At 48.6% G+C, this 26,252-nt stretch overlaps 2 long non-coding RNA genes across 3 annotated transcripts; both read left to right on the top strand.

Moving 5' to 3' along the window:
* The first annotated feature begins 9,258 nt into the window (after positions 1 to 9,258).
* On the top strand, positions 9,259 to 17,643 carry LOC106043549 (uncharacterized). Of its 2 annotated transcripts, none has more exons than XR_010833697.1 (3): positions 9,259 to 9,746; positions 12,397 to 13,090; positions 13,664 to 17,643. It is a non-coding gene; the product is annotated as an uncharacterized lncRNA (long non-coding RNA). The 2 variants fall into 2 exon arrangements; XR_010833696.1 differs by lacking the exon at positions 9,259 to 9,746 and adding an exon at positions 9,767 to 10,726.
* A 2,061-nt stretch (positions 17,644 to 19,704) lies between these two features.
* On the top strand, positions 19,705 to 25,366 carry LOC106043505 (uncharacterized). The gene is made up of 2 exons (XR_010833698.1): positions 19,705 to 19,866; positions 24,859 to 25,366. It is a non-coding gene; the product is annotated as an uncharacterized lncRNA (long non-coding RNA).
* Positions 25,367 to 26,252: the final 886 nt, after the last annotated feature.

Raw genomic sequence — 26,252 nt, 5'->3', positions numbered from 1 at the left:
CTGCGACGGAGAGTCTGCTTACCCATCCGAGGTCATCTGTGCATGTAGGGCTGAGTCTTTTTGTTCTGCACGCAGAAGGTAGGGCCTTGCAGCAAACAGAAGAAAATAGTTCCTGTTCTGTTTCCTCCAAACAAGCAAATTTTACTCTTTCTGGTATCTTTAATTTTTATATAGTGTCTGCAGATCTGAAAACATCAGGATGTTCCTCAAATTATTAAAATCAATTTTACTATAGTATCGTAATTAATTGACTTGTTTACATGTTTGCAAAGCTCTGTCTGTAGATATAAAACAGCTGTTAATGTCAATAATTCAGAGAGAGTGGAGTTGGCATCCTGCATTTCTCTTGTCAGCTGGAATGATGATTGAACATAACTGGCCACTTCAAATTAAGGTAAGTGAAGTAACTGCCTTATGGCATCCTGGGTGAAATGGGTCACATATGGCTGTTGCAAATTGCTGAAAAAATCTCAGATGTCACTTATGGGAAATTGGTTAACCTACTTAATACTGAAGATGTCAGGCCATTTTTATATTCTACTTTATTCACTGAGCTAGTCAACGTCTTACAGACTGTCTTTACATTTTTTTTGGATATTTTATATTTTTAGATGCATTTTTTGATGGAGTAGCAATGAAAACATATCAGCTTATGTCTGTTGCTCAAGATGAAGTTTGTTGATAAAATCTCTCTTAAAACACTTACATGGTGCCTCTTCTATACTGGATTGGTTTGTATGGTTCCTGAGCAATCTCTTCTGGTCACTGTTTTGGGGTGAAACAACCTGGTAGCCAGAGCTGGAAACCAGCTTGTTCACCTCTGCTGATGCTTCAGTGCAGCCTGGCTGACTCGGGGTGCCCCTCATTTATGAGTGCGCTGGCCTGCAATTCAGACCTACCTTGAATGAGGTCGAGAATAAAACTTAAGCTATCAAAAACGGTACTGCTTATAAAAAGAGCTCCCAAAAGCAGATTTTCCAGTCTCTGTGTATAAAATTCACTTAGAATAGTTTTTAGTGAGACTAGAGGTGATATCCCAGTGTATGAAATCTGTCAGAAATGATTGATACACACATAAGAAGCTGAGTGAAAATTGAAGGAAAGATATGGCATTGCCAGGCTTCATTTAAATACAAAAGCTATGCATTTAGATTGATTTATTTTTATGCCGATAGGTTCTGACATAAATATAGTGATATATAATGTATTGACTATAATGTCAACATTATTCTAAAGCTGACTCAAGGAAAAATATCTCATTGTTAGTGCTGTAATATAATGCTTTGTTCTGCTGAAGGGGAAGGCCTATAGAAGTATGATCAAAACAACCTCTTTCTTAAGACCCTTTGTAATGCCTCTTAAAATGACCTCAGGTTTTGCTAGTCCTTGCATCCGCACTTCACGGCACGTTGGCCGTTAGGTTGGTCATTACTATTTAATGCTCGTCCCAGCTTTGTAATGAGCACTGTGCACTTCGTACTGGTTAAACTAACGGGTTACAAGCCTGTGGGCTGTATGCTCTTGCCCTAAGCCCATGCTAATACGTCAAATGACCTTATCTGAAATTTGCAATGAGGCCTGGATGATCTTTTTCCCTTTTTCTGTTTTCTTTTTTTTTCTTTAAAACTTGTTTTGGAACTGACCTTGCTAAGGAGGAATTACCGGGTGTTTTGGGGAGAAAAGACAGCCGTTCACTGAATGAACAGTCTAATGGAAATGGGATTCACCCTTTTTCTTCAGTGCTTCTGTCAAGAGGCAGGGCCTGTCCCCACAGCTCTGTTGTTGTCCCCGCGGCCTGGTGGCGCTGGGCTTGGCTGAGGCGGCCTCCAGGCCCCGACACGCCGAGCGCCAGCGGCTCCAGGAGCGGCCAGTGAAGGCCCCACTTGACCAACAAACACTTCTGTGGGTCGCCATGAGGTGACTTCACCTCAGTGTGTGCCTTAGGGGGCTTCGGGATGGCCGCAGCCCGCCCGTGCAGCAGGGCTGGGGCGAGGACGGCTCCCCGCTGCTGCCCCAGGCCCTGGCTGTGCAGGGAGCCCTCGCGGTGGGACAGGTTCTGCATCAACCATTGACCAACGCGTTGGTAACAGCACGTATACGACCACCACCGTGAGCACAACAACATCAGCGTCACTCCCGTAACGCTGTACATTTTGGTACGTCGGGTCCGGTGACGTTTCTGTTCGTGTATGAAATGTTTTTGAAGTGTGAGATGGAGGGTGCTACAGATAGACTTAAGTTTTTCCGTTTGTGTGATATTTTTTTTTTTTTTTACTTTCTCATTTTCTCCTGCATTTTTCTACTTTCGTTTTGTACAGGCTGCTGATATAAAGAGTTTATTCATGAGGTTAACCTAATTACTGTCTTCAGAAACAAAGCCTGTTTCTACAGTGAATATCCTTTTGAAATCCATCATCTGAATATTGCCTAATAAAGTTAGCAAATGGCCTCCAAATGAACCAAAATGACTCAGTATCTCGTCTAGCAAAGAATGTATTATGGTTTTTCTGATACTGACAGAAATGTTTAAAATTCTCACTGCATTGCTTTGCTGCTGGATTAATATGCATTTTTCTGTCTTGAGATGAAAAACACCGTCTAGATTTAATGCAACACTTACAAAATTGCTGATGTGAGTCTCAGTTAAAACTATTTTATATACACACTGGAGAGCGTACTGGAGACAACTGGAAAGTTCACTTTGAGGAGCTCCAACATTTGTAATCAGTAACTAAAATATGTTAGTGGAGTCGCAAGACTAAAAGGCACGAATTTAAGTGCCTTCATCTATTTTCCGTGCTCGGCACAAAGGTGATACATTTTTCATGTAAGCAAAGCTCCTTGGAGTAGAGAGTGCTCTGGGGAGGTGATTAAGGGGGATGGAGATGTGCTGGCTGATGGAGCTGGGGCCCGAGCACGCACTGTCGGCGTGTCGTGACATATAAAAGCCTGTTTTACCCCTTCCTGTTGCTTGTCTCAAGACAGATATTCCTTGCTCTATTCTTTGTGTTTTCTTTTTGGGGAGAAACAGATGTTTTATTTTATTTTTTTCTCAAAAGGCCATCATCTCTACTAAGTGCATTCTGGGACAGCGGCATTTAAATTTAACTTTCCCCCTCTGAAGCAAAAGCCCCAGGTAATCCTGCTAAAAAGAGAGTAACTGGCAGCCTTCGATGTTCTCGCTGCTGACTGCCTGCTCGACTCTTGCAGGCATTCATGGGGAAGACTGGGGTGGCCTTTATGCTGTTCTTAGTTTTCCATTTCTACCTGGACTGGAACTTTTATAAATAATTTAACTTAATTATAAGATATCTTTCTATCTTGGAAAATATCAGTTTACAGAAAAACATGACAGCATACTGAAGAGCTGCCTTGTTCCACTGACTACAGGAATCCAGCATGAAGCAGTGATGGGCGTTTGATGTGTCCAAAAGAAAATCATTATTTCAGTTACTTCTTAAATAGCTCTCTGGTTGGGAAAGAGTATCTGAATTAATGGTAGCTTGGACATCATTATATATTAATGGGCTCCAACTGATTTATTTTTTCTGGCAGTTATCCATTTGCACAATGTATTATGCCTGACTGATCCATTTCCCCTGCTATTGAGTGGTAGATTGTGGATTAGTACCTCGAGCCAACACCAGTCTGCATGGGAACGTAATAGGATCTTGCATCATTTTTAATGGTGAGTTATGGGCTGTCACACAGAATATCTGGACACACTTAATAACTTTCTGACGACAACTGTAACAGACGTAATGGTAAGTATGTGTTGTCACTGAGCTGCTGGAGAGGCAGGCTCCTGCTCGCCAGGTGCTGTTACACTGCTCTGAATTGCCTTTGTAGATACTTCTGTAGTTACAAACTTTTTCCTAGCTCCAGTAGTGCTTAAATAAAAAATTGATCCCATGGAATTATATTGCTGAATATTAAAGTCGGTATTTATTTGCAAGAGTCACTTTGGGGTGCCTAATTTGTCCGCGAGAGCAAGGTTTTTTGCTCAGGCTGCAAAATGGTGCAATAAAAATCAGTGATTGATGTTTATTATCAGATTAAATGGTTTAGCTGTGGGGATCAAAGTTATAAATTACAGCACTCCCCAAGCTGTGATTGGCCACTAGAGATCTTTCTAAGTGCCAGCGTTTTTTAATGAGATCGTATATTTTCAAGCCTCTAACAGTATCAACTTTTGTAGTTTATTGAAACTGTGTTTAAAATAACAGCTTACTGGGTGTCAAAAATACTGGATGTGTTTTGTATTTGCGTGGTTAAACGTCCTGGGGGGAAAAGCCATTGCTTTGAAAATGGTGATTTTGATTCCCCACCGAACATTGCAGGTTGGTCTGGGGACCTAAAGGAGCATGAGGCCTTGTAGCATTCACTTTGGGTTTTGGTCATTTCATTTAGAACTTGGGGCTGAATCTGCTCTGGGGCTTTGGTTGGATCGAAGTTTAATGGCCGGCTTTTTCCCTCTTGAGAGTTCGGCCACAGGGAGAGAGGGGTTTTCCTCCGCTGTTCATCAGTGTAGAGGAGACTGGAGGCTGCCCCACTTGGGAGAAAAAGGTAAACACCCCAATACCGTTTGCTTATTGCTGATGGGGTATGACCCTGAATGCCAAAAGCCTAATACTCAAGTCGGAGGCATTCCAGGAAGGGCACACTGAAATAATTGTGTGAATGCTCTTAAATTCTCTGCCTGAAAACTACCAATCAAAGCACAGCTAAAATTTAGTCTGCCATTAGATAAGGCTAAATTATATTTTGTTACTTGCTAAGGGAGATTTATAATTGGGGTAAAATCTTAACTGTGCAACCATTGATCTCACGAACAGTACTGCAGCATCAAAAGCAAGACGTTGTCTTCCTGTCCCCAGGACGTTCTTTGTCAGAAAATCATTTGTTTAACTCAAAGGAGGCCTTTTTCTCTTTTATGTTAAAAAGTTGGTCTTTTTTTTCTTTTTCCTGCTGGCTGCATTTACTCCTGGGAAACTCTGATTAAGCAGCTGGCTTCAGAAGAGCGTGCGCTGCGTGGCCCTTCTGGGGGGAGAAGTTGTGGGGGTGATGGTGGCACCGCAAAGCAGCTCTCGTCCGTCTGTCCTCCTGTGCCGGCACGCCGGGTGCTCTCCCCTGCACCTCAGGGAAAATGCAAGGCTTTCCAAAGGTGAGAAAATATTATTTATGGCGATGTGCAAGCGTGGGCCAACTGATTTGCAGCCAGTTGCGTCTCGTGATTACCCGCATTTTATCAATGTGGCAAGGGGGCGCAGGGGGGTTCCCATTTCTGCACCTTGCTGGGTGCGCCCTGTCTTCGGCTCCCCTGGGAGGACACTGCTGAACGAAGCAATGCTCGCTGTAATTATGGCAGCTTCATGTGTCCTTCATCGAGTCCCATTGGTCTGCCTTAATTTTAATTCATTTTTAAAGGCCAAAATGAACGGAGGGGATCTGCGATGGCTGCAGCGCAGGCAAAGCCCGAAGGTGCAGCCCGGATCGGCGCTTAGTGGTGGCAGCACTGCCACGGGGCTTTCGCGGCAGCCATCCCTCCCTCCATGCGAGCAGCGGCCTTTTCTGCTGTAATTGCACCTTTACCTTGCAAGCCCTAGTAGAAAATAATTAAATTTCATGAAAGCTTCGAGCCCCTGAGGGCGTCAATTAAATGTAATAATGGTTTCTGCAGCTTTTAAGCAAATACGTAGTTTTTTTTAAAGAAAGAAAGAAGAAATGAGATGAAGTCTTCTGCACAGCGTGGAGCTGGAGACTTTATTTCCATGTTCTTAACCCTTTGCTCTGAGCACCACTTCAGCAAAATGTCAGGAGTAGCTGTTTACACCCAGGAAGCAGAGGCAGGGAGGATCCTCAGGGTTTCCTGGAGCCACCAAGCGATGCCTGTTGCTTTATGGTGTTCAGCTGGGATAAGCCTGAAGCTGCCTGGGCCAGCTATTGCTGCTCGAGGGGAACTGCTTGGTTATCAGCAGCATGGGTTGCTTTACGGAGCAGTCGAGGAGCAGCACGCACCTTCTGCAAGGTTGTGTTGGATGGAAATAAGGCACCGAAATTATCCTAATAAATTATAATAATTGTGCCTGGCAGCATGCAGTAATTTAAAATAGATTAATCTAACAAGCCTTAAATATGAATAAATAATAAGCATCTTCATGCATTGGGAATCTCATTCGGCCTAATCCTGAATGAATATTAATTACGCCTGTAAACCCAATGCAAAAATTGATCCGTGCGGAGGAGGCACAAGGTATTCAGCGCGCCGAATTGGACGGAGCCCAGCTCGACCTTCTCGCCATCCGTTAAAGCCAGATTACAGCGCTGCGAGGCTCGGCCACCGGCTGCCTCGTGACGAGAAGTAGGCTTTAGAGCGGGGGCTGCAGCCTCGCGTTTTATGTCCAGTTTGGCATTTGGGTTCGTGGCGGGGCTGAGTGGCTGGCTGCTGGGCGGGATGCGGCAGAGGCGCTGTGTCCGACATCCCCCTGGCGTGGGTACCCGCTGGAGGTGGCTGGCTCTCACACTCTTTGGCCGGTCCGCATCAAATCACGTCCTCTACCCCTCCTTTCCTCCCAGGCCTTTGGGTTGAGCCTCCCATCGCAGCCTCTGCACGGACAGGTGCCCCGGGAGGCTTCCTCGCCCGGCAATACGAGCCCTGGGGTTGCGGTGATGGGTGAGGAGGAGACGCGGTGCTTGCCACGTGTTTGTGCCTCTCGCGTGGCACCTGGTGCACCCGTAGAGCGCTATTTCCACCGGAGTAAGGCCGCAGAGCTGTTGGGTTTTGTTTGGACATATGGAGGATGGATGAAGGGGAACATCTGCACCATCTGCTGTAGGGGAGCGCTGTCTTTCATCCCCTCGCCTCGCCGCCTAGCTGTTGTTTTGGATGACGTCCTTCCTTCCCTCCCATCATCGCCGGGCTCCCAGGGCCAAGCTTGCCTTCTGCGAAACGCTTTGCTTCCCGCTGGGGCTTCCTCGTTCGGGGTTTCCTCTGCCTCCTTTTTCTCTGCTGGGTTTGGGGTTCTCTGCTCGTTTGGGGTTTCCTCTCCCTCCGTACTCTGCTGGTACGGGTGGAGCGAGGCTCCCGCAGAAAGGGGAGCTGTGGAGGAGAGGGATGAGCCCCACGTGGGCTCTCGGTGACTGGCCGCATCCTGCTGCACCGTGAGCTGGCGGTGGTGGGCCTGGCCTCCATCCACAAACCTCAAATCATGGAGTGAAGGTCGCTCGCTGTAAGGTGCTGGGATGTTTTAAGACCTATCGTAAAATAAGCTGTAGCCTAGAAAAAGCTTGCGATGGTATCTGCTGCAGTCTGCGGCCTCCCCTGTAAGGCTGCCTTGATCCTTGCACGTGGAAGCAATTCGCCACCGTCGTAACGCACCTGAGATGTGCAGATACGGTGCCTGCAAGTGGTCGGAGGCTGCTGGTGTTTGCAGGGCTCAGGGATGAGAGGGGAGGGAGAGAGGGAAGCAGGAGGAAAGAGAACCCTGAGCCCCATGGCAGCCATCAGCAGGCTGGGATTTAGTCTGCAAATAAGGCAAGAAATGCTGAAAAACAATTTGAAGAACTGGAAAATGTTGTAAAGTGGCAAGTCACAAAAATAGCCAGTGCCCAGCAGCTCCCCAGGCGTTACGGAGCATCCTGAACGGCGCTCGCCTGGGCGGTGACTTGGTGCCTTGGTGAACCCGCTTACGCCTGGAAAGCCAGAACTGCATGGGAGCGGCATTGAGTCGGTGGCAGAAAGCCAAAAATCTTGGGCAGCTCATGCGCGTGCCGAAGTGTGTGCACGGCTTGGGGACGTGAGGCAAACAGGTCACAGCGTGCATGAAACGCAGGGCATCTTAAGCACTAATAGCGCAGCTCGTCTTCACCCAGGGATTTCTGCACGTACCTGAAATCAGGCAGTTCCCATGAAAGAAAAATTTGTGTTCGCCATGCTACCCTGGAGCCCAGCGGCTGTTTTTTGGGGTACATGGCTCACTATCCGGGCGACATGGCCGAGCCCAGAGCTGGCATTCACCCTGGCATCATGCACACTGCCTGTGTGAGGGCTTGGCAGGAGCAAGCAGCAGCAACGCCACCTCGCTGGGTTTTTTAAGGGCGTTTTTATACAGATCCATGAGCGAGGACCTCGCGGAGGCTGCCCTCCGTTGGGTGCCTCGGAGGGAACACAGTGTTACGAGTTCGACCTGTCTGGAGCAGCAGTTCCAGCGCCTTGCTGCGAGGCAAGATTTAAATCTGCTGCCGTACTGCATCGATCCCAAGTAATTGCTTTAATAGCGGTCCCGGTGTAAGCAGTGAGTGGGTTGCTGTCACTCAAGAAATGAAATTACACGTACCGGTGAAGGAATTTACCCTGCTGCTCGGCGTTGTCTCCCCGGCCCGAGGACGCTGCGTGCATCCCCCGGGAGAAGAGGGCTGGGGAGAGATGGGGGCAGAGGCTGGGCAAACAAATGATTTAAGACGCCGGGGCAGCTACTTCTGTTGGGCAGGGTGACGGCGAGCTCTTGCTCGTACCGCAGGCTGTAATTCCGACGTGTCTTGGCCACCCGTTGCCTTCCTGCTGCCCGCCTCCTGCAGTTGCTGCCCTTTGGTGTCCCCCTTACGGAGCCCTGCCTGTGCAAGCACGTTGCTCCCGGTGGGAAACAGGTTTGGGAATCCTGCAAGCTCTCCTGGGAGCCTTGCAGAGAGCTTTACCCTTTGGCGGAAAGCAAACGAGGAAGATTCCAGCACAAAAAGACCGTCACGCCGCCCCAGCATCTCCCAGCGTCACCACCGCCTTTTAATGAAGGAGCGATTTCCAGTACAGCACTAACTGGGAAAACGTGTACTTCTGGGTCCTAAATACTCAGTAATCTGGTTCTCTGATCAGTTAGCAAAATTCACCATGTCTCTATAAAGCACGGAAAGTATATTTAAAGTGTATATATATATATTTTTTCTACAGCATGGTAGTTTCATACAGTTTGATCTCCTGCACGCGGGCTGTTTGCGCGTGATTTAGTGCAATATTTATGGCGTTTCTCATTGGCGTAAGTAACTGAAGTAGTGCTGGCAATCCTTGTCATTATTATTAATGCCAGAAGTAATGATTCTGTCCACCAAGCTGTAGGTTTCCAGCGGGCAGATACCTAGTTAATATAATGTATTTGACCTTCACGCTCGGTGGGGTGAGCTCCGATGGTCTATGTGTTGTGTAATTGCTTTTTGATTATTACTCACAAACGCCGGTATTGTTTAATGGGCAGATTGGTATCTTGCTTGGGAGCTGGGGCGCACGACCACGGCCGCGCTGCACATCGTGGGGCTTTGTCCTTCGTGAAATCGCCATAGTAACATCGCAGGGGAAGCCGTGTGCCTGAGAGCTTCGTCCTGTGCTGAAATATCCGGGCTGGCTGATATTCGTCTTCTTTTTCTCCCCGTATCATCTCCAAGACCCCGTGCCTCTGGTTTGGCACGGCCGTGGTTTTTCCATGGCTGTGGGTGCAGCTCCGGGGGCAGACTGAAAGCCTTGTGGCAGCAAGCAACCTGTGGTCAGATGGCACCAAACGAACCCGTTTGATGTGATTGGGGAGCTTGGGCTGAGTTATTTCAGTGCTGCTCCCCGTGCCCTGGTGGCACCATGCCCGTGCCATGGGGCAGCCACCGCAGGGTTCACCTCCCGCGGGAGATCTCAGCAACAACTTCCATGGGCCCCGCACCACCCGCACACGTTCGTGTTGACGTTCGAGAAGCAGTTGTCCATCTAGGTGGGTGTCTTTGAAGGTAAACTTATTTTCCTCCCCTTTCTTTCAGGGAGACGGAGGAATTGAGCTCCCCAGCAGATGTGCGTGTTCCGGGTGCAATGTGGGTGTGTGAGGCGCTGCGGGGTGGCACCGCGTGTTATGGGAAACGGGAGCAAGCTTCTGTTCAGTAACGCGCTGCTGAGTTAAACTCCGCGAGTCCGAAACCAGTGGTTGGGTTGCCAGTGTGTGTTTAAACAAGGGGTAAATTATATGTGATTTTGGCATGCAATTTCACCCCTGCTGGTCCAGAAGCTCATTACCAAGGTAGGCACGATCACTAGCCAAGAGTTCTGGCTTCCTTTCTCTTTCCAGTATGACTTTATGCCGTTGCGTTATCATCTTCGGCTGATATCAGCACGTATCATGCCCTGGCTGCCACGGGCGATAAAACGTTTGACAGTTTTCCACTTCCCTGTTAAATTAAACTGCAGAATTGTAAATCCCATGGAGCAGCGGGGTGCTCTGCCCAAATCTCTCGGTGATGCGAAGGCGAGCGGTGGCTGCTCCCAGCGGTTTGCTGACTGTTCTGGGGGTTTCTGTGTGTGTTTGAGGGGGGAAGGTCGGGATATCAGCTCGCAGAAATTCAGAGAGGGGAGAAAGCAGGGGCAGCTCCTTGGGCTGTGCTGGGCTTGAACCTTTCCCGTCCTATGCAGAAAATGCTGCTGGAAGCCGCAATCCCCGAACCGTTAGGAACCCGTCTGCAGAGCTGACGTTGGCACAGCTGGCGGTTTTGCTTCGGCTCCTGATTAATCAGCGGCAGATCTGTTCCTGCCCCGCTCCTCGCGGGGAGCAGCTGTGCCGAGCAGAGCGCTGCAGCGGTGCTCGGGGCGAGAAATCCTCTCCTCCCGCAGCAGCTGGCGCCGGCTCCCGCTGGGTGCTGAGGCCAGGCCAGGGCTGCCCGCGTGGGCAGAGCCAGCTCCCACCACAGCGAGCCCCTGGGCGAGGTAGGAATGACTCGATACCAGCCCCAAAATCACAGAAAAACACTCAGTGTGTGAGTGCTTAACGTCAGGGAACTCGTGCATCCTCAATGTTTAAAAATCATCGTGCTTGTTGTTACAGCTTACTGCCGTTCTTTTGCTCACTGCTCTTCTTTATGCATTTTGGTTCGTTTCGGAAATGCATTTCCAATAGGCTGCTCCAGCCAACAGGTGGGTTTATTTGCAAAAGCTCCCCTATAGACCTATATCCTACTTCTCTTCCTTTTTTATTTATTTATTTATTTTTTCATCCTGGTGCTCTGGGTTGCTTGCGTTAGTGAGTTCTGCCTCGGAAACACGCTGAGAGAAATGGACTTAGCATAACGCATTCAAAACGGGGCTTAAGGATCTTGCAGAAAAGTGAACCGCGCGTGATTTCATTCCCAGGTCACGTTAAGTGCAATTACATTTATGCGGCTCTGAATCAGTTTCCTTAAATATCTCGGCTATATATTTAACTTCCCAATGAAATGGCTTATGCTGTAAATATTGAGGCCATCCGGTGTGATTAAATATTAAAAATGACATTTAAAGAAAGCCCCAGCTGCTGCGCGAGCTGAGCTCGCCTGGCTTTTGGCAAAGTGCAAGCTGAGAGCCGAGCTCCGCGTCTGGCCACTGGTGCTTGTTTTGGGGGGAAAAAGCGAGAAATCCTCCAGGAAATCCCACCCAGGGACTGGGGGTGGGCAGCAGAGGACGAGAGCAACAGGTCCTGAGCTCGGATGGCTTCTCACTTCTGCCTGGCCCAGCCAGCACCTGGCCAAACCTGCCCAGCGTCGCAGAGAAGGAATAGAGAAGCAGGTCCTGAGAGCAGTCCCGGGGAGGGAAGGGAGCTTTGCAGGGAAACCTTAAGCCAGCATTCTTGGTCCAGGTGTTGCAAGGTAATTCATCCCCCCAAGGTGCATAGGAATAAGGATGAGCTCTCCTGCCCACCGCTTGGCTTCTGGAGGTCAGGGCTTCCACGGGGAGAGAAGCTGCCGAGCAATAATTTGGGGAGGACGTGCCTTACCCCAACACCAAGTCCTTCTGTAGGCAACAGGGACCCCGTGCACGTGCAGATCAGAATTAAATCACCTGGCGGACACTGCTTGGGGTTTGAAATTCCAGTTGTACCGTCCCGTTAAACTCCACTCCCGGGCTAAATGCGGACAGGAGGAGCTGGAGGGGAGGCAGGGAGGGAGGGAGAATTCCTTGGGGGGTTTCCTGTGGGTCTGTGCATGGGGTACGCAGGACGCTGCCCAAATGGGGGGGTCTCAAGCAGGGGCAGGAGGGAGGTGGGGTGGCTCCAGCACAGCGCTGCGCCCTAAATCCGGCCAGGGCCTCCCGGGGACCGAGGGGCGAGCAGAGGCACCAGGAGAGCACTTCTCAGCAGCGTCCGGTGACACCGAGCATAACTTCCTTAATTATCCCCTCTGACAGGGCTTGCTGCTCGTCAGTCGTGAAATAAAGTAGTATTAAGTCGGAGATTTACGGGATCTGCGCGCCCATGGGAAGGCTGTAATTTCAGGGCATTGATTTAAAGGGGTATAAATCCCGAGGGAAAAATAAATAGAGTGGATGTCAAGTTTAAGATTGCAGGTGACACGCATTTTATTTGGTTGGGATTTTTTTTATTTATTTTTTTTCTTTCTCTGAAGAGTGCACAGCCATCATCTGCCTTAAGTGGAAGCCGTCCTCGCAGGCCGCCTGCTGCGAGCCAGCCGCCGACCGCCTCTGCTCCTGGCGACCCGAAGAGACCCGTGGCAGCTGCCGCTGTCACACCAGCCACGTACCGATGGTGCACATACCCGACGCAGCCGAAATGCTGACATGTAATCGTCTAATTGTTTCGGTATTTACTGGCCGTGGGAGAGAATAAAGACGTTGCTTGCTTTCCGTGTGGGTGGTGGCATTCGATACAGCTGTGCTCACAGCAGCCGCACAAGTGAGGTAGGGTGAGTGAGTGCTGGCTTTAATTCTCCACCTGGAAACACCCCAAGAGAAATGTGAAGTGTCCTCACCGCACTTTATCGCGCCAGGAACTACCCGAGGCTTTTGGAGGGCTCGGATTTGACAAGACGTTCACAGAGCGGCTGAAAGCCATTTACCAAACCAACATTAACACGCACGTTAGATTTCCGGGCTTACTTCTGGAGCCAGAGGCCTGCCGACCGCGCTCCCCTGCCTTTTCTGGATCACTTCTCGTGCTCTTTGTGGCCACCCAGTGTCCCCCCGGAGATCAAGAAGCACGGACGTGCTCCCCCGTCGATGGCTTCCCATCAAGGACAGTCATGAAGCATTCAGGCTTGACCTGGATCTTGTGCTAGAACATGGGCCTGCCCACAGCTCCTGGTATTTTCTTTACTCTTTTATTTCCAGTATCTTTTAAAAATTCATCTTGCCGTACATGAATAGAGTGAGCGCTTTTTAAAAATCTATGTATTATTTTTAATTTATTCCAAATGATCTTTAGATCTGCAAAAGGAACTGCAGGCTTTTTATGCTGTTGTCCCTTCTCCCATGCGCTGTGTTAGGTCTGTGCAAGTGCTGGGGTCACGCTGAGCCCTCCTGCCTGCGCCGGGGTGACAGCAGTGATGCTCCCCGAGGCAGGGAGCAGCTCCTGAGACCCCCTGCAGTGCCAGCCCCTTCCTTTCAGGGCTCGGCCAGGTCTGCTCGCAGCCCCCAGACCCACATAAAGGGGATTCAAACCCCCCACACCAGGGGCTTGCTGCTGAGTTGTCCCTGGTGGCAAACGAGCCGTGCAGATGCGCAAACCCCCTTCTGCGGGGGGGATTCCCCGCACAGGAGAGGTGGCCCCAGCCGCCCCGCTGCTCTTTGCGCTGTTTTGGGGTGAATTCCTTCCATTCGCACACATTGCTCTGAGAACTTGGTGGAAAGTTGTGTTAACAAGATTTTGTTTTCTAGGACTGCAGTGCGAGGACAGATGTTTGCGGCCAGTTTCTGAGCTGAACGCTCCCTTCCCAGGGAGGAGCCATCACGAAGGTGTGTGGGCACTCCCGGGGAAATGCCAGGAGGCAGAGCTGTCACAGCACGCGTTTCCTCGTGGGGAAGAAAATAGGATTTCCTTGCTTCTGATCTGAGTGGTCTGCAGAAGGAAATCTGACTGCCAGCATTAGCAGGGACTTCTGCCCTGCTCCCCCCTTCCACGCCGTGGGACCACCGAGGGTGGCAGCTCCTCACACTTGCCTCCCTCCCTGCTGCCAGCTATGCACGAGCAAGGTGGGAAGTGCTAGATTTATCTTAACAAACACATTTCAGTAGATGTTGCTGGTAACACTGTGGTTTTTCTTTTTTTTTTCTTGCTTTTTTTTTTTTTCCTTGTAAGGGTCTGTAATACTGCAGAATCTCCTGGGGTTGTTAATGCAGTTTAAAAAACAAAACTGAGCAGGATAATAGCATTTAAAATAATCCCAACACTGCTATTTAACGTGTGAAGTTGCCTCTGGCTTTGTTCCAGTATAAATCTACCTGGCTATTAAATCTACCGTGACTGATGCAGCCCTCATTTTTCAAGGATGCATTAAGGGAGCTGTGATTGAAAGATGACACACAAATTACGCGGTGTTGCTGCTGAGATGGCTCTGATTACAGCTGCCTTGTACATCTTCTGTAAATTCCCGCGCTCGCCGTGTTATTCCCCTGCAAGGGTTTGTAAGTATTAAATTAATTTGGCAGTGTGGGGTTGTAAGCAAGAAGATGTTCGCGTGCCACGAGAAGCTGCGAGCGCCACCTTATCGGAGCTTCGTCTGCCCCTCGGAAACCTTTTTCCTGCGCTGGGAAATCCACAGCCTGTAAGAAGCTGAAGTAAAGGACCTCATTCAGGGCACAGCTGGGGGGCTGCTGACTGAGCCCAAGGGGATGTGCTAGGGCAGGAGTGGGTCCGATTTAGTTAAACTTCATTTTTCCTTGTGTAGTTTCCCTGAAATTTTAGGGTTTATCCAAAGCACTCTGCAAATGCTGCATATTTTCATGTACATGCACTCGTGCCTTGTTTGTTGGCTGCTTCTGTGGAGTTTCTTCCCTTTGATATCAAGGACATGGGGCGGCACCAGGGGGGTTTTGATATAAAATGCACGTGACGCCGGTCACTCCGATATTAATGAACAGTTTTCTGGCACACGCTGGGGTCGTCGCAGCTTTTTCAGGAGGCTGACATCGAGTAACAGGTGAAGGTCAGAGCCGTGTAATTGAAAACTAAAACGTGAGCCCAGCATCTGGTTTGCTCTCTGCTGCAGTGCGAGACCTCACCTCTAACTCGCTAAATAGCTCTTAAGAGAGATTATCATTAAAATCTGGCAGCAACTCAACTGGAGTACATCTGTGCGCTGTAAAATAAAATTGTATTTAATGGCGGAACAGTTGGGCCAGCTGACGGCCACGCACACGGGTTAAAACCGAAGGAAACCCGTAGAAGCGGTATTAAATAAAGGCGATTTTGGGTACAAAGCCCAAATGACGGAGGTGAGGGGGAAGGAGCGGGTGCTTGGCGTGGTTCCCACCCATTTCCCACCTCTGCCTCCACCCAAGGAGCAGGGCCCTGCCTCACTTTGGGAGAACCTGGGCAGGGGGAAGGAGTGGATTTTTCCGTGTGGATTTAAATACCCGACTGCATCCACACCTGAGGCAAAACTGCTTTTGTCACCCCCAGGACTCGGTGTCATGTACTGTGCTACGTGGTTGTATGTGGTGTAACAAACGGAATGCTTTTAATGAGGTAGCAGCATGGGTTATTAACTGGCCTACATGCGGGTAACACGCGTGCCATTGCCTCTGCACGTCTTATTTAGCTGAAACTCTTCTTACAATTAGAAAATTCGCTGTAGCAACAATTTCTTTAATTGCTGGGCCCAGAGTCCGTAATTAAATTGATTCAATGAATTATTATTGTGAGAGCAGAATTACTGTGTGATTAAGAACATAAATGAATTTTTGTGTTGATGATAATGCCCAAACTTGTGTATTTGGACTCAACAACATTTGCTTTTAATATTTCAAAGCCGTTGGCTTCTGAACTGTGTGCCTACAGGAAAGGGAACGCACTTGGTGCCGAAGGCTGTGAGGCGTAGTCTATCCCTTGTCGCTGTCTTTCCCCTATTCTTCATCTTCAGATAAATAAATGGAATAAAAAGGGAAAAAGCAGTAAATGGTTGAACAGAAAACAGTGGAAGACAGTTGTTCAGTCTACATTTTCACTAAATAATTAAAGAAGCTTTTCCTCTTTTTAGATTTTTTTTTCTGTAATATTTTTCCAGTCATCTCAAGTGTATTAAATACATTTTGAGTAGTTACCTAAATAATGGCAATCTGCGGAAGCTAACATGCTTGCAACTGTTTTTTCCAGCAGAAATAACCCCAAATTTTGTGGATGCTGAAAGTTATGAACCTGATGCGTGCAATGAGGCAGAATGCTGTATTTTAGGTACGTGCCAATTTAGTAGCTGAGAAGAAGAAATGAGGGATGAAGAGTGCTGCTTTTGAATAAATATTATTCCATTTCTCTCACTGACTCCTGACCTACTGCAAAATTTCTCTTTATGAAGATTGGGTCATTAATTGTGCATAAAAATAAGATCCCGCTACACGTCCCATCTTTAGCGAAGAAACCCGGGACTGCACGAGCTTTACCCCATTAAAAATGCAAGCTTTTCAGCTTCTTGCTTCACCACCTTGTCAGCTGCTGTTGAGCTGCCGTGGGAAGGGGAGGGACGGCTCTGTCGGGTGTCAGGCTGGAAACGCCTTGCCCCCACGGGGGTTCTCTGAAGGGAGGCTCTGCAGCGCTAATCGCTTCGGGAGGAAAGCCTGAACGCTCCTCGGCTGGGAGGAAAAATTATAAATACAGATATCGGAGCACACACATTTCTGATGAGAGAGGCTTTAAGACCCCTCGGAGGCGAGAGATCCAAGTCATGATCGGGCAAACCTCGTCTCTGAAATTAATTGACGGGCAAATGAGAGGGAACGCTAATGTCGGTGGAGTCCTTGGTGTGACACATGGTTGCTGAATTCCTGGGAAACGTGCAGCACTGTCTTAGCAGTGAGCTCCTGAAAAGCCGAAAGGATTAGATTCGGGGAGAAAGACGAGATAAGAGCGATGAGGTGGCTGAGGAGCCCGGCGGAGGGGGTAATTGCTCACTGTAATTGAGGAGGAAGATCAAAAGAACTTGACACGAATGCTTGACTTAAAACAGTGGGTAGAATTATGAGACTTGAGGAAAAGTAATTAATTAGGGGGGAAATTATGTCTGTTTTGTCGCTGGAAGAAGTCATTTAGACATTTAGCTGGTCCAAAAACCTTCTGAGCTTTATCCTGTAGACAGGTAACGCAGCGTCCCTCCAGTCGGTGCCAGGCGCCCCTGCCCCGCGATGGTTTGTGGAGATGCAGCCCGGGAAAGACCGGGTCCAACCGCATTATTCTTTGAAATGGCACTTCCCCTGTGCCACCAGCTTTTCCCCCAAATACAGCCCCAAACGCAGAGCTTCCAGTGCCTATCATCTTTTCCTGCGAAGATCCTGTTTGAAGGGAGATCTCTTTAGACATTTCGCCTCGGCAGTGTAGGAACTGGCTGCCTGGGAGCGTGTCCTTGTGCCCGACAGCACCTCTGCTCCTCCATACGTTTGGGCCACCGCCGACCACGCTCCTGTGCCTTGGTGCAGACGGAAGGAGGTGGCGCCGGGGCAGCCAGCCTTCGGAGGTCCTCCCAGCTCTGGGCTGAAGCTTTCCTAACGAGAGCGAGTGAGAAAGTTGGTGAGATGCGCCCTGCATCCTATACACGTGTACACGTGTATGTATGTACACACATGCATAGAAACCAAAGCAAAGACCGTGTACATATGTATATGCGTGATTATAGGTAAATATAAAATAAAGTAATTCTTGAAAATGACTTTGTAGTCTTGTGTTCCCTCCGCTCCCCTCCTGTCCCATTCCTCCGCTCAGCCCTTCCCCTGCTGTAGCGCTGTGCTTGGGGCTGAGCGATCAGCAGCTGCACAGGACTCCTTCTACAGGTGAAAATCAAGGGAAAACACAGCTTTTTGTATCCCCGGGAGAGAATTAATGCCCATTGTTCAGAAGACAAAGGCAGATCAGTAGATTTGCTATGATGAGGGCATTAGAGATCATAGCTTGGCTTTGGGTGCTGATTACGAAGGGGGCCTCCCCCCCTTCCCTTCTGCGGAGCACGAAGCACAGCTAGGCTCCCGAGAGAAGCAGGAGGAGACGGCCACGGGTGTGTTTTTAACAAGTGGGTTTCCTGGGCAAGGGCTCAGTGCTGGGCTCGGCTCCTGCTGGCCTGGGGGCCGGGCACTGGCACCGGCTCAACGGGGTCCTCAGCGGGCAGCAGGGGACCGTGTCCTGCTCCCCTGCTGGCTCCTGGGGGCCGGGAAGAAGCCCCTTTCCTAGGAAACCCCAAACGGCACTGGGAAGAACAGAGAGGGGAGGCTGGGGGCAGGTCTCCTGCAGGAAAAGTTAACAGATGATGTGGCAGGACGGAGCAGCGGGGACATAAGTCTCTTTGCATCTTCACCGCTGGCTTAAGAATCGTGAATTTAAACAAATTTGGTTATAGCTCAGTCTGCTGCTGATGCATGCTGCAGTTCAGGTCTTTTGCATTTCAGTTTATAAAGCCCTATTTAACACACAACAGTCAAGCTGTCGTCGGTCAGCCACAGATTTATTGTTCAAACCACAGTTCATCACACGTCTTACTTCCTTCCAGACACTTCCAGGTTTGGGCATGAATCTTTATCGGTCCCCGTAATGAGAGCTGCGAGGATTTGCAGAAGTGAGGACTAGTTCACCTTGGCATTGATGAAATGTCAGTAGCAATAAATGCCTCGCTTTCTTCACGGTGGAGGAGAGGCCGTTTCCCTAATGAGCTAAGATACAAATGTAATAAAGAAGCTATCACAATTTTCTTTGATACATGAATTAACGTGTTATTTAACATTGCTTCTGTACATTATCACCCGCGGTGATTTATGTTCTGAAGCATCCACAAGCACATTTATTCAAGCCCTCCCCAACCCCCAGCTATCTGCTCCTACAAGCGGCTATTTTTTAAATACCAAGTCTTCCATTTAAATTCTATCAATATCTGGTGTAACTATAAATTGCCCCTTATTTGGCTGATAATCTTCAGCTGCTCTCTATGGTACTTGAATGCTGCAGCAAATTATGAGAACAAGTAAGTATTGCCATAGCTGTTGGGAGGTGTTGGTCTTCTGAGTTTGACTTTGGAGAGACTTTGTGGTATCGTACGTGCCTCACATCCAAACCCTTAGAACAGACTATTTCATATATAATTTTGCGAGGGGTTGTTCAATCATACAGGCACAGGAGGCAAGTCTGATGGAGAGAAGATAGAACAGTCCTCAGAGTGAAAATTAAAAAATAAAATAAAATCCAGAGCTCTGTAAAGAACAAGCGGTTGTGCAGAGAAAGGGCAGATTCCTCACGGGAGCTGGTAGAAAAACAAGAATTCAGTGGAATACAGTCACGCTTGCGTTTTGGACTACCGGCTTTAAGTACTGATGGGGTTTATTACCATCTAAAACAGCAATAGGATTAATTAGGGGCTTCTCTGGGGGCCTATTGCTATATGCTGCTGTGGTCGGAGGAGTGTCCTACTGGGAGCTCCTGTTCCCCACCGTGTCATTTTCCCTGGTGTGCCCAGGAGCAGGTGCTGAGCACAGTTTGCTGCAGATGGTGGTGGAGGTGGCGGCTCTTCCCCAAACGTGGCACTGAAATTGAATCAGAAAAGATGTTATCACGACTCAAAAAATATCAGTATTTTTCTAAATTAGAACTGATATGGTGAGTTTTCCAGGTGACGTTTAATTCACATAAACAATAATGAATTCAAAGTTTGCGCACCTGTTACTCCATAAAACAAGGTGTCACGCATTAGGTTTGGCTTCGCTCTGATTTTATTAATGAACTCGTTAGCGAGGAGTAAGCGCAGCAGTGAGCCTCATCTGCACCTCGTGAGGCCGCAGCTCTGGGCTTTGATGGAGGGGAACCAGAACGAAACCTTCATGAACAGCTCGGTGGAGGTGCTCTGAGTTCTGCTGGTTTTTGGCTTAACGCCCCTGGACTTGCGCTGCTCAGGGTATGGGGTTAAGGGGGGAAGGACGGGGAAGGGGCTGGTGCCGAGGTGCGTGCTGGGGTCTGCCACGGTCTGTGCTCTGCTGCGTGCAGGACCCTGACCTCGTGGGGCTGGAGGAGGGCAGCAAAATATCTGCGTCCCGAGGCACGTGCCGAGCAGAACACCTGCGTGCCGAAATGATGATTTCTTTTTTAGCCCGCCACGTAGCGTGTAGTAACAGACCGCCTCTAGGAAAAAACCATCGGTGCTGTGATGTGAAAGCCGTCTCTGGCGTTAATCCAGGCTGATCTATACGGATTAGCATATTGATCCCAGCCTTAGATAAAGGAGAGCCTCTTGCAGGGGTGAGGGGTGTGAAGAGGCGCGCAGAAATGGGTGGTGCAGAGGTCTTTGTTCAGTTTGCTGAAACTCATCTTGGGCTTTCTCGCGTAATCCGGCATTATGCGATTTCATTAAAAAGAAAAGTTGAGTATCTCTGAGGGTGGTTCCCATAATTACCAAATTTCTTTGAAAACTCAGTTAAGAAGCCATCTGGCCTAGGGATTTTATTGACCTGTCACTGGCTAATTATGTTGAAAATTTAATCTCTTATGATTATCATTAATAACTGCCCAGTGCTTTGAAAAAAAACTTTTTTTGTCTCCAAGTGTTGCCGTCTTTAAATTTCAAAAAGTAATGAGGGGAATGTTTTTTCAAAACTAGAGGAAATGTCCTCTTACGAGTGAAATCCAATAGATTTCACATATAATTGAGACGCGCAGCAGTCAGGAAATGCGGAGGTCTGGTTTTAGAGCCTAGCGCAGCCGCCACGTGAAGGGCCCGGACCTGCTGCGCTTTCCCATAAAAACGTGGGGGCAGCGGGAGCAGGGGGGGTGATTTCTGAGCCCGGGGGAGGTCCTGCTTCCAGCCTCAGCTCTGGGCGAAGGGAAGCCGCCTGTCCGGGGCCGTGGGCTCCGTCCCCAGCCTCCAGGACGCTGCCAGGCCCACCTCAGGACAGCTCCATTTCCCCGCTCGCTCTTCTGGTGCTGATGGTTTGACATCCCGTGGAGAGTCCCTCTGTCCCCTTGCCGTTAATTATGGATATTGTGCCGGCATTCTTGAGTGTAAGCTAATTAAAATAATTACATTCAGGTGGGCATTAGGGCATATTGCTTTTGTTGTGAGGGCAGCCTGCTGCCGGCTGTGCTCCCTGAAGCATCTCCGAGCATCTCACGGTGCTTCTGGGCACCAGCACCAGCTTCTTCTCCCCTCAGACCCCTTCTGTGGAGCTCACAGAGGACTTCCCGAGGCACCGTTTTGGAGCGGACGGTCTCACCACCGGTTGCTCCTCACACACTGTGGTCATTTTGGAGGCACTAGGGGTAGGCGGTAGTCGATAACCATCTCTGCGGGCCCAAGGGCTGCTCGACAGGGAAGGCTTTCAGCTCTGGTGTTCCACAAACAGGTGGAGTGTGGCAAATTATCATCTTTGGTAAGGATTCTGAGGAAAAAAGGTTTCCATCCCACCTAGCCTTAACAAGTATTGAGCAAGGCTGGACTGCACACAGCAGCCCTTTCCCTGCTCTCCCATTTACCTTGTTCACCATGTACTGAATGCCTTGCCGAAATCTGACAGACACCTCTATAGAAGCAAGAGTTCATCACAAGGAGGTTTTGTGCCCATTGCCCATCGTTTGGGAACCCCGTGCTGCCTCACATCCCCTCGTCCAGGTGTTCTTCCCCCTTCTCAATCCTGTCTCGGGAAGTCTCATGAGTGTTTGAGGTCAGCCTAACGGGGCCCAAGCTCTTTCCCTCCGTGTCTAAATACACACGATGCATTTGGAATTCCTCACTGAAATACGGGAAATCCTCAGTTTGCCGGATGCAGAACCAAGTGATGAGTTCTGGGCTTGTTTTAGGATACATTGAGTTAAAATATTTACCGATTAATGACCTATTATCCACTGGAGTCTTTTAATATGGATTGCTATTATCAAAGAAGTACTATTTTATCTGGGTTTACAGTTAGCCTTCCTCCACTGGCTCCTTAGTGCAGCTAATTTAGCAAAATTGCATTTAAATGAGTCCCTGATGAGAGACCCAGAGTTCACATTTTTCTTTTAATAGACATGTTAGTCTTCCCGCATGCTGAAATCCCACAAATGGCCCTTCGCTCCTCACCAGCAAGGCAGCTATTGTGTGTCAGCCGGCGCGCTCTATGCCTGGCCTCCCCCTGGGGAATTGCCCAGCAGTCGTGGCATTTCTTTGAGCTGAAAGACAGCGTTTAAAATTGGGTAATTTATATTTATATAGCGGTTGGTGTCCTTTATCAGAGGAGTCTTGCTATAAGCTTCTTTCAGCAAAGTTCATTTCAAAAAACAAATTAATCCAATACAAATAAGATTGTGCCTTTCTTCAGGCCGAGGCCTCTGAAAGTTAAATTGTTTAAATTTGGGGGCTTGCTGGGACATCACGCGGTCCCATGAAATCCCACGGATTCTGTGCGAAATGCTTCTAGCTGCTAAAAGCAGGGGGATGCTGCCGGAGCCCTCCCCTCAGCCCCAGGCAGGTTCCCCATCCTGGCTGGGGACAGAAGGCGTGAGCTGGGGGTGCCTGGGCCCGCTGGCTTTGGAGCCGGCAGCAAGAGACCGATTTCTTTTCCCTGTTCCAAATTGTTTTATTTCTAGGGTGACCACCCTGTTCACTGAGGTTTTGGTCATGGAGTTCTCGTGAGCCATGTTAAATTTGTGTTTGGCCGATGTGGATGCCTGTAAAAGATTAAATTAAAAAAAAATAAATAAAATGAAGAAATATCATCCTGCTGCAAAGAGCAACTCCCTTGTCATTGCATTTCCTTCCTTCTCCTTGCATTTCCTGCCCCCCGCTTTGCTGTGACAACCTCGGGTGTTGATACGCATCGCGCGGGAATGCTTTGTTTGCCAAGCAGGTGCCTGCTGCCCTGCCGGTGCCAAGATGTGCACCACACCACCAAGCTGGCGCTGGGTCCCGCCGTGCCCGGTGCTCTGCGGGGCTCCCGGCGTGTCCTGGTGGCCCCGGAGCTCCCTGATGCAGGGACGCAGCGTCCCGGAGCTGCTCCGGGCAGGGCAATTAGTGGCAAGCTAAGGTTTTATGCTGTTTAGACCGATGCAATCTTTTACATTTTATAAATCAGGAGAGACCGTTTATCTTGTTCCCCAGGCGCCGCTAACAACTAATTAAAAACCATAATTAACAGGAGTGAAGCCACCAGAAGATGAGAGGCAGAGGGAGGGCTGCTCCCAGCCGATGGGAAGAGCACCTGGGGGCTCTCCGAGGAGGGGCTAATAAAAACACTCAGCACTGTGACCTCTTCTGGCTGTTTGCTCTCCAGCATGAAGTTTTAGTGTCAAAGTAAGCCAATTAATTTTTTCCAGATCAGTTTTGGCTCAAAATTCAGCAAGGATGGTGGACTTAGTTCAGAGTGCTTAAAGTAATAGAGCCGATGGGCTGCTCTTCCCTGAGCAGGATAGTTACGCAAGTGTATGGTGATGTCTAGTCCCAGTTATTTAAGGGCTTTGTCTCCCAACAGCAGCCAGAAGCTCTCCAGTAATGCTCCAGTAGCTGCTCCCTATGGGCCTGAGACTTCGGGTTCCCTTGCGAGGGGCTGGTGCGGGCATTTTAGAGAACTTAACCAGTGTCGGTAGGAACCAGGAGGGCATTTTAAAGTTTTCCATTCATTCTTACTTGGGACTGACAGATGTGATGTCTGGATTTGATGTAAGCTCTGTGGGAGTCAGCGGGGATGGCACTTAAAATGAGCAAAGGCATCTCGCCGAGCGGCCGGCGGGAAGACAAATGCTTGCAGAGTGCTTCCACTTGCTTCCTTGTGCAGTGCAAGGACTTTCAAAACAAATATTCTTGAGATAAATGAGCTTGTAAAATGCATTCTTCATTCAATGTAGTGTTACACACTGCTCCGAGAAGCCTCTCAAATGAAAGAGCACTGTAAAGCTTTAGATAGAGCAGGATTCACAAGCAAATCAGAGGGATGGAAGCGTTGCTGAAATGGGCCTTGGGCAGGTGACTTAATTACAAATGGCCACTAATAAAAGGGGCGGGAGTGACAGTGCTGACTTTAAAGAGAAATTACTGCGACTCTACATTACTTCTGCTGCTTTTCCTAGCCAGGCTGGGCTTTGCACCATGCTGCCCTGAGGCTGCAAGGGGCTCTTGTGCTACAAATGTGTTGGTTTAGCAATGGAGATGTTGAAAATGTACCATTATTTCAAAAAAGTACCATTATTTCAAAAATTGGTCCAACTGTGGTTGAACCAACAAATATATAGCAAACCGAACCAGCAACAGTGCTGTGGGAAATGACTTCTAAATTAGTTGTGGTGTTAGAAGAATAATTAAGCAGTATTTACTTACAATTATATCCAATAACTTTTTAATGCTGTGATTAATTAAATTCTAGGATTTCCTCATAGTCTCTGCATATATTACAGATGGAAATTAATTTTCTCCAGCAACTCATTAAGGTCCTGAAATGCTGTGGATTCCTTTTAATCAGTTATTCTTTGCTTTGCATTGTAAATCTTTACATGTGCATCAATCAGCCCGAGCTCCCAAACCGAGCCACGGGGAGCTGCAAATTAGGGCTGGAGCCGCTTACCTTTGCTTTTATAAACTAAATTCTAGCTCTGTGTTACCAGCTGTGGTTTTTCAGAAAATAAAGCCTCTTCCTGCTTTAGCCAATAAAATCTTTTAGAACGTTGGGTTTTACTAAGCTGAAGATAGGATGGAAGGGGGATTTCATGCCACCAAAACGCAGGCACTGAAGGTAGCTGCTGATGGAGATGGGAGCATGCAAAGTCCTCTCCAAATCCAGTATTTGCTAGGTGTTTCTATGTGAAATTTCTTCATTTGATATTAGCTGTTTAATCATAAAAGCTTATTCAAATACACAATACTTCTATTTCATACATGACATAGGAGAAATCTTATTTTTTTTTTTTTTTTTTTTTTTTCATCCAGGCAAGGCAACCTGAGGCAAAACCTAGGGTTTGAAAGCAGCGAGTAGGAGAGCTGGGGCTGGGGCTCTGCGTACCAGAAGAGGAGTTTTACTGCATGTGCGCCAGGATAAGGGGTGATCCCCACAGCTGCCGGAGTAGCACCTTCCCCGAGTATCCTCCTCCCATCCACTGAAATGAACGCCCAGCACCAGGGACATCTCCCAGAGAAGCAAAGCCGGATGCCGTGATGACACCGGTATCTTCTGCAAGCCTCTGTGCACTCTAGGAATCCGCATTCTCCAGGCTTAAAATGAAACCTGCAGTTCTGCAAGGAATTACGGATTCAGACCGATACCCCGGTGTGGCGCTGCCAAAGCGAGCCAGATGCAGGGCCCTTTTTGTTGGATAAATATGTCTGGAAGCGACTGAGCGCGGGCGGGATGAGAGAACTTCTGCTTAGCAAAATATTTGAATTAGAGAGGCAGTTCAGTAATTGCATTTTTAACTATATTAAAGCCTGTTCCTTGAAATTTGATGAAGGCTGTTGGAGCCCTCCAGTAGCTTTTGTTTGGCTGTGTTATCCAGGAGTTGAAATCACAAACAGATACGGTAATAAGAGATTGCTGAAAAATTTCGGCAAGTGCTTCCTGGCTAATTAGCTCCCCAGAGGGATGGGATTTGAGCGGACAGAGCCAGCTTTGCTCTCCTTTTCCATTGGCATTCTAGGAGCGTGTAGCTGAAAACCTCCACCCATAGCTGATCTCCATAAAAGATTAATATGCTATTTATAGGATACGTTTTCTTTAGTACACAATAAGCGCGTTTTAGCCAGCCTTTCAAGGCTTTTAAAACCAGATTACATTGAAAGTCTGCTTGTTGCGTCCTGTGTTGGCTAAGACCATAGAGCAATTCCCCATGTAGCCTTACAGCCTTGGGAAGATGCATCGGCACAGCACACGGGACGCGGCCCTGCTCTCCTCCTGCTTCGTGGTGGCAGGGATGGACCCCACAGGTCCCCGGCAGGGAACCAGGGGCCCAGGAGGAGCTGTGGGTCCCACGGGTGACCCAGCAAAGTGGGGTGAGATGTGCCCGGCTCCTGCCCGAGGCCTAGAGACTGCGGGCACACGGTGGTCCCTCGGGATCCGCAGGGGTTGGGGATGTCGGGAGGAGGGCACGGAGAGGGAAGGGAGCAGGTTCTGCCTCTGATGGACCCGGTATCTTCATAGAAAGAAGTTCTCCTTGCCTGATTGTACCTAGCCTTCTTTAACTTACATTAACTGGCAGTTAACTTTAATATCAGATAAAAATTGGATAATAAAAATCAGATCCTTTTTCTATTGAGGTATTATTATCTTACAGATAGAGCAATTCAGCTTATTAATTATTCGAGGACACCCAAAGCTTCTTTCCCTTGAG

The sequence above is a fragment of the Anser cygnoides genome, chromosome 9 (assembly GCF_040182565.1).
Source record: "Anser cygnoides isolate HZ-2024a breed goose chromosome 9, Taihu_goose_T2T_genome, whole genome shotgun sequence".
Taxonomy (NCBI): domain Eukaryota; kingdom Metazoa; phylum Chordata; class Aves; order Anseriformes; family Anatidae; genus Anser; species Anser cygnoides.
Note: the sequence above shows the minus strand (reverse complement) of the source record. Positions and strands in the feature narration are given on the sequence as shown.